This window comes from Podarcis cretensis (genome assembly GCF_951804945.1).
Source record: "Podarcis cretensis genome assembly, chromosome: 2".
Taxonomy (NCBI): domain Eukaryota; kingdom Metazoa; phylum Chordata; class Lepidosauria; order Squamata; family Lacertidae; genus Podarcis; species Podarcis cretensis.
This window is the reverse complement of record NC_137171.1, coordinates 47,655,138-47,663,601: the sequence shown is the minus strand read 5'-3', so window position 1 is coordinate 47,663,601 and position 8,464 is coordinate 47,655,138.

Genomic DNA, 8,464 nt, shown 5'->3' with positions numbered 1-8,464 from the left:
AAAAATCAAGAACAGGCAACCAAGCAGGATAGGTTCATGTCATTAAAAGGCGTTTGTCTTGATCCTTCTCCCACCATTACAATTTCCCACTGTCTCACTCTCACATATGCAAGCACTCCTGGAAACTGTGAAATGAGGATGTACGGTATACTTTGTGATTCTGTGAAGAAAGGTGGAGGCAACAGGGCATCTACTTTCAGCAGCTCTCCACAGTGCAGCATGGTTCAGGAATGCATTAATTCAGATCCAAAGCAAGTGGTTATGCGAATACAAGGAGGGACTATTCCAAGCTACAAAGTGACTTTGTGCTCTCAGTTCCTAGAGTTCTCATCTCTCCATGCCACTGTGCATTTTGGATTCATTCACTCTGTGCCTTTGAAGATAATGAACAAAGCATAAGCCAGTTGTGTGTATGTGGATATACTGCTACAAATCCTCCTCTCTACCTTAGGAGGGCTGATTCCTGTGATTTTTTGAAAAATCTATTTTTAAACTAATAGATATAATCAGTTTTCTTCTCCAGTTTTGCCACAAGTAGTAATCCTAGATTGAACATAATATTCATTATTGTATTTCTTAATAGTTAGTTAGATAGTTAGTTATGGATTTCAGTGCTGCCCGTTGCCACCGGGTGGTTTACAAATTAAAAATGACGCAAATGCATAATCTAAAACAACGAGGACAGCAAACTATATAATAACAGTTGAGGGCTGCATCCAGTGAAGCCATCTAGTTAGTGAAAGGAGTTCCATGTGTGCATCAGGACTTCCTCTCTCTCACCTCTTTCCATACCTTCCAAATCTGCTCTAGAGAGTTGGAGAAACTCCAGAACAGATGGGAGGGGGGCACAGGCCAAGGAGAGACACATAGCGCCCTGTTGCACAATCAGAAGCCCTTGCGCTAATGGAATTAATTCAGTGGCTATAATTTATTATTTAGTTTGTTGTCTTCATTGTATTATATTATGTATTTATTTTAAACAACCCAATATCAGCAAATCCACAGCAATTCTAGCCATTGCATAATTTCCCAAAAGCTATGCTTCTTATCAAACTTGCTCTCTACTAAAAGCCTGGCAGAAGTGGTGCATCTTTACCTATCTCCTAAATGAGAGCTCCTAAAAGACCCACCCCTGTGAGGGCACTCCAGAGCTTCCCTTGCCCTTCTTTTCTTGCTGTGTTCTTCATCTCACTCTTCTTCCTCATCTTGGCCTCTCCTATGCGAAACTTATCTTTCATCCACAGCATTTTTGCTCTTCACTGCTCAGTATCCCTATGCAGACTCAGTTTAAATAGGAAAATGCCTTTAGGCCTATTAAAATACAATTGCCTCTCTTCTAATTCCATACCCTCCAACATTTCTTTGATGAAAAATAGGGACGTCTCATTCCATAATTATAATTTTGCTATTTATACCCCACACAACTCATTGGGTTGCCCCAGCACTCTGGGCAGCTTGCAACATATATAAAAAACATAATAAAACATTTAAAAAAGCACCTTCCCTATACAGGATTGCCTTCAGACGGCTCAGGGGTCGGATAACTCCATACCCTCCAACATTTCTCCAATGAAAATAGGGACATCCTAAGGAAAAGTGGGACATTCCGGGATCAAATAAAAAACTGGGATGGCATCTCTAAATTAGGGACATTCCCTGGAAAATAGGGACACTTGGAGAGTCTATCATTCAAGGCCAACCCTAATGCAACTATTATTGCTGAAATACCAGTGTGAAACTGATGTTTTAGACATTGAATACATAAACATGGAAGTAAAATATGCATTTCGGTGCAGCTTTAAACACAGATTTACATGTAGTTGGGAAATCTGGCCTGATCACGTCCCTGACATGCTTGTGTCCAGATGCTTTACTTGCATACTATGCACATTTGCTGCAGAAAGTGCTCAAGTATTTATTTATTTTTGGTAGTCATAATGTCTTGTCTTGCCCTCAAACTCTTACTGAAGCTGTTCAGTAACATTTCCCCCCCTATTTCTGTTCTCCTATGCTGTATACCCGAGTCTTGAGCAAACGTGTATTTTGGTGGTGTATGAATTATGTATGCTGTACAGTGGTACCTTGTGTTATGGACAGGATCCGTTCCGGAGGCCCGTCCATAACATGCAAAGCCTGCAACTTGAAGTGCTGCGTCTGTGCAGGTGCGCAGCATGATTTGGCGCTCCTGCGCAGAAGTACCCATTCCGGTACTTCTGGGTTGCCGTGGGATGCAAGACGAAAACACGCAACCTGAAGCGGACACAACATGAGGTATGACTGTATTGTGTTTTAATATTCGGTTGGGAGCCACCCAGAGTGGCTGGGGAAACCCAGCTAGATGGGCGGGATATAAACAATATATTATTATTATTATTATTATTATTATTATTATTATTATTATTGAAAATCATGCAACCATATTCACCATTTTCATGCCTGTCAATGCCATTGTTTGTCTTGGCTAATGCTGCTTCAGTGACACTTCCTTTCCTCTGGCTGCTTTTGCTGCTTCTGTTCCTTCACAATTAGTCTCAAGGTGAATTCCACCCACTAAGGGATCATATGATGCTACAACATTTATGTAGTCATTCACATATGTCATCACTAATAGCATGAATGTAACTGAGAGTGTGCACTCTGTAAAAGACTGGCAAAATTCTTTAGAAGGGGCCTTGAAAAATCACCAAAGAGTGGATTTCATGACAAACAGTGCCGAGTTTCAGCATAGCTCTACTTAACCTTAGTGTGTCAAAAGTAAAGTCTGTGCTGAATTTGGTTTCTGGTGGTGTATTGCTTGAGCCATTTGTAAGTCAGCATGAGGTAGGATTTTCCTGCTGTTGCAACTGCCACATCAATCAGCCCTCACTTGTTCAATTTAATTCTGTGAAACACAGAGAAATTTTAAAATCTTTTGCTCTTCAATTTATATTCCTATATTGAGTGGGACCAATATGTATGATATTAAAATAAGAGCTGAACACCCATAACAACCAGATATACCGGTAGTTCTGCTCCCCTACAGTACAGTCTGTTCAGCTCCAGCTGTCTGCATCAGTAACTATGGGGGAAGGAAGCAGACTTGATTGCTCTGCAAGCATTGTATGCATGGAAATCTGCATGCCTGTAGGAGTACTGATGCCAAAAGGGATGGAGCGATCAGCCAATTTCCAGACCACCCCCCTTTTACATGTGCTCACTCATAAACCTTTTCCCTGAAAGGAACTCAGCCCCCTCAAAAAAATGTGTGAAAATTCATATATAAATATGCATTTTTGAATGTACTTTCTCTTAAAAAAACACATTTCTAAATATATCCCTGTTATCTCAAATTATACATTTTAAAATACATGGCAACATGATGTCTGAGTTGAGAACTGTGTTGCAACATGCAGAGAAGTGTGAACTCCAATGGTTAGCTGTGTTCCAATCTGTGCATTAGTCTGGGTGGTAGGGTTGGGTGCTGACTGTGTCAATTTGTATCATAAAGATTGCAAAGACTGAATTTCTCAATCATCCCTAGGTGTTAACATAATTCCCATACCATATTTTTTATTGTGAGCAGGTTGAAGCCATTCCCAGCCCAGGGTGTGACACATGCTGAAAGCTTCTAGGCAAGCCAGTCAGATGGGTGGGGTTTAAATAATAAAATTATTAATTATTATTAGGAGCCAGTCTGCTGAGCGTAGGGTGGGAAACAAAGGTGGACAAACTGCCCTAGAAGAAGCATGATGTGCCCCCCACTAGAGGTACACTACAGTATGTTTCCGAGCACAATTCAAAGTGTTGGTACTGACCTTTAAAGTCCTAAACGGCCTCGGTCCAGTATATCTGAAGGAGCGTCTCCACCCACATTGTTCTACCTGTACACTGAGGTCCAGTGTCGAGGGCCTTCTGGTGGTTCCCTCACTGCGAGAAGCCAAGCTACAGGGAACCAGCCAGAGGGCCTTCTCGGTAGTGGCACCCGCCCTGTGGAACGCCCTCCCACCAGATGTCAAAGAGAACAACAACTACCAGACTGTTTCCCTGTTTAGGGAAGCTTTTAATGTTTGATGCATTACTGTATTTTAATATTTTGTGGGAAGCCACCCAGAGTGGCTGGGGAAGCCCAGCCAGATAGGAAGGGTATAAATAATAAAATTATTATATTGTATTGTATTGTATTGTATTGTATTATAATTACTACCCTCTCCTAACACTCCATACACTCCACAAGTGGTATATTGGTTGGCTTAATATATATCTCAAGGAGTGAAGAACATTGTGTTATCAGAGCAAGAGATGGCAAGAGTTTGAAGCAGCATTTTTGAAGTGAAAATGGGGAAGTGTAAGGTGATCAAGACCAGAACCAGTAAACCACCTTGGGGACATAGGCAGACACTAGTAAGGAACATGTCAGATATGTATGTAAAAGTAAGAGGAATAGTAGGCAGGCAATGCAGACAATCACCTTATACCCACCCCATCAAACATTAAATCAGAGAGTGGCATTGCATTTGCCCTCTGATGTCATCTGACATCCCAAGAACATGGGATTTCCCAAAGAATCCTGGGAACTGTGGTTTGATCAAGATGCTAGGAACTGTATCCCTGTGAGGGGAAACTACAGTTCCCAAGATTCTTTAGGTGAAATCATGACGTTTAAATGTATGTTATGAATCTGTCCAGGCACCAAGAACTAGTAGTTCCTGATCCACAGGGCTACAGGACAAGAAGCTGAATTTTGTAGTGTTTCAGTTTCCCTCTGAGAATAATATTCCTGGTACAAGTGTCATTATAGTAACTAGAGATGTAGAAAGTATGGTTTTAAAAAACTAGTGTCAGTTTAAATTAATCAATGATATCTTTCATTCTTTGATTAAGAATGTTGCAGAATATATAGCAATGTATTATATAAACCATATAATAAATACAATGTACACTGCTAGTATAGTATTTCATTATGCATATTCTTTACTATTGATTCATTCAGGTGATTTATGCTGTTCTACACCTCTTTTACACATGCCCAGAGGAAGATATTTGATGAAACATGTTGTGCTTTCAGGAATAAATCTTATTTCAAACTATTTTGAGACTTTCTTATTTCTCTTTGTATTTTTTACCTTCTAGTGCTGCCCCTTGTTTTCTTCTTTTTCTTTGTTTTGCCTTCAATGTTAAATCCCCACACTGCCTTTTCCTCCGTGAGTAATAGCTGGTCCAAGGTCATTCTGTATCAGAATAAAGTAAATTAGGCAGAAGGGTGCCAAGATTTGGAAGGCAGGCCTGGTAAGGCCATAAGGAGATTCAAAACAGCGATGCAATCTTGTGTTGCTCGTATTTTTATCGCTTCATCTTGCATTTCTCAGGCTGTGTCCTGTTCTTCCCATGCATTTCCCCCATTGTTATCTATTTGTATAAACCCTTCCTAAATTGCTCTCTTTATGGCTTGATATGACATTTGAGTGTTTCCAATATGTATTTCCTTTGCTTTGATTAAAATAGATTAATTCATTCTGTACACTAAGATTTCTAGAATCACTGGATGGAATTTGATTCAATTGAATTGAATGGGGTGTATGAGGGGAGGGGTAGTACCTCTGGTGGGGGACACATAGCTAAACCACCTACTTTTGCCTCTGCCCTCATCCGCTACTGGAGTGTGGCCCTCAGAGGGTTTCCCAAAGGTAATGTGGCTCTTGGAAAAGCTTCCATGTGCCTGCTGTAGAAGATATTGCTTGCAACCAGCTGAGTGTGCGTGCAAGGGCAGAAATGGGACATTGGGTTGAATAAAAAGTATATACTCATTTGGGCACAATGAAGACCAATATATTCTAATATATGATGCTGCCTGCACATGCATAGGTGGGAAGTATTCGAATTTATGAGAATCTTTCACATCCTGCCCTTTGATGTAAGTGAATTACACCAAGAGCACATTGTTATATTATACTTCTTTAGAAACAAAGAACATCCTCAAATGTACTAAGCAAATAGCTTGTTTTCTGTAAGTACAGTGTATGTACGAATCACAGTAGACAGCACTCTGCCAGAAGCAAGGCCAGCACATGCACACTAACACACCCTGCCATGACCCTTTCCTTCCAGACTCAATTCTGATTGATAGACTAAAGATAACACCAAACGTGAGAGCAGAAAAAGTGTGCTCAGTCCTGTCATGGAAAAGAGCATGACAATTCTATTAAGAGCTGCAAAATGTGACTTAAGATGCTCTTACTTACAAAGGCACAGAAAGCAAGCAGAAATTTTCATGCCCTAAGAGGTCCTGCATGACTGAATTGCAATAACATAGTTCTATGTACATTGGTCTGCAGCTGTGAATGAGCTTGAGGATTAAAAGACCTGATCTGACTTCACCCTCCTTCAGCAATCATTTTTAAAAATTCAATTACGTTAAACAATATATTCAAAGCTAAAGAGAAATATCTGCCTGTTTTACAACATATGAAGATCCCTTCCATCCAAAAACTTACATTTCAGTCAATTAGCTACACTATAGCTACAGATTTTTCATTATGCACAGGAGAGGATTTTTATAAGCTTAACTTTTAGAGGAAAAAACCCCCTCAAAACCCATCTACTCTGTGATTTAAAACTACTTTTGTAGACCATATATTATCAAATAATTTTAAAACATGGACTGTACAAGATTTTGCTGTTAATATTATCTCCATTATATTTGAGTCAATTTTGCTGTCAAATTATTATAAGGAATTCATTTTCACATTCACTTGTAGTGTAATTATCTTCTTCCATCAACACTTGTAGTGTAATCATTTTCACCTATCTTATGTTCTGTACTGAACACTCAGGGATGAGTTCAACTTCTTAGTTCTCAAGAGAAGGTATGGAAGATAAGCAACCACATCTTATGGCCCTTCCACTGAAATACATATAGTGATTTTGTACCTCAGCAGCTGAAGCAACAACCATGTCAGTCATGGATCAACAGGTGCTGGGAACTGGTGCTGCTGCCACTGGCAACAACTTTATCAATGAAGGGAAGATGTTCCTTCCCACCAGCCAGATCTGTGGGAGCTAGACAAAAATCTAGCAGAACTGTGAGATGTTCTGTTTTTGATAAAACTGGAGATGTTTATGGAATTCCTATGAGTATTCCTCAAGGGCTACTACTGGCCATAATGACTATGTTCTGCATCCACTGTTGGAATGGGATATGCTTCTGTATACTAGCTGCTGGGAAAGGCAATGGGGAGAGTGCTATGGGCTTCTGATAGGCATCTTGTTGGCCACTATGAGAACAGGATGTTGGACTACATGGGCCTTGGCCTGATCCAGCAAGGTTCTTCTTACATGATATTTCTGAGCACTTCACTACTCCTCTACAGTGGTACCTTGGGTTACATACGCTTCAGGTTACATACGCTTCAGGTAACAGACTCCGCTAACCCAGAATATTACCTCAGGTTAAGAACTTTGCTTCAAGATGAGAACAGAAATCGTGCGGTGGCAGCACAGAGGGAGCGGGAGGCCCCATTAGCTAAAGTGGTGCTTTGGGTTAAGAACAGTTTCAGGTTAAGAATGGACCTCCGGAACGAATTAAGTACTTAACCCGAGGTACCACTGTACTTAAAATGCAAGATTATAAATGGAAAACTAACTCAAGGAAAATGAAACAAACAAACAAAAAGTGCTCTGTTGTGAACATAAATGTACAGATGGCTCTAACAAATGGGTTCTATGCCTGCTATTAAAGAACTTTATCTTTCCTGCTTCCTTCCATGCTTGCTTTTGCTGTACTTGCATGAGGTAGGAGGCAAGTTGGAGCAGCACCAGTGACTATTGATGTTCCAGCAGTTTGGCTGTGATACTTAAGACCAGTTCCTCTAAGTTGCCATGCCAGTACATAGGACTCTTGTATCAGGTAATGAGGTTTGATTTGGCATAGAAAACGTTTCTATGTTTCCACTCCTGCTAGTTTCATGAAAACGAGTGAGTCATTGTGAAATATTGATCAACTGCAGTGCTTATTTAACTTCCCAATTTAGCATTTTGACAAATGCCCTCCATTCATTTTGCAATATTTTACTTTCAGCTGAACTTTACTTACATTGCCTTCATAAGTTTTATGTGATGGAGAGTTAGCTAGGGAAGTCAATATTTGGCATAGTAGTGTGCAGTACTTATATACTTTCAGAGATCATTTTAGTGATCTATTTTTGGAGATGGATTGTGCCAACCTCTGCTGTTTTATTAAGAGCTGTACAAGCATGGTGGTTTAATAGGAGTAGCATGAGAATTTAATGCTTTAAACCAGAGCTAGAGTAAACATCATACTGTAAGGCTTACACTTGGCTTGCATTTCAGAGAACAGATAACCTAGTAGGAATGGCAGAAACTTTATTCATCTTAAATTTGGCCAATGGATGAGACTTAAAATTGATTGTCAAGAATCGGAGGAAATATATGAAGGAAATATATATGATCGGAGGAAATATATGCAGAT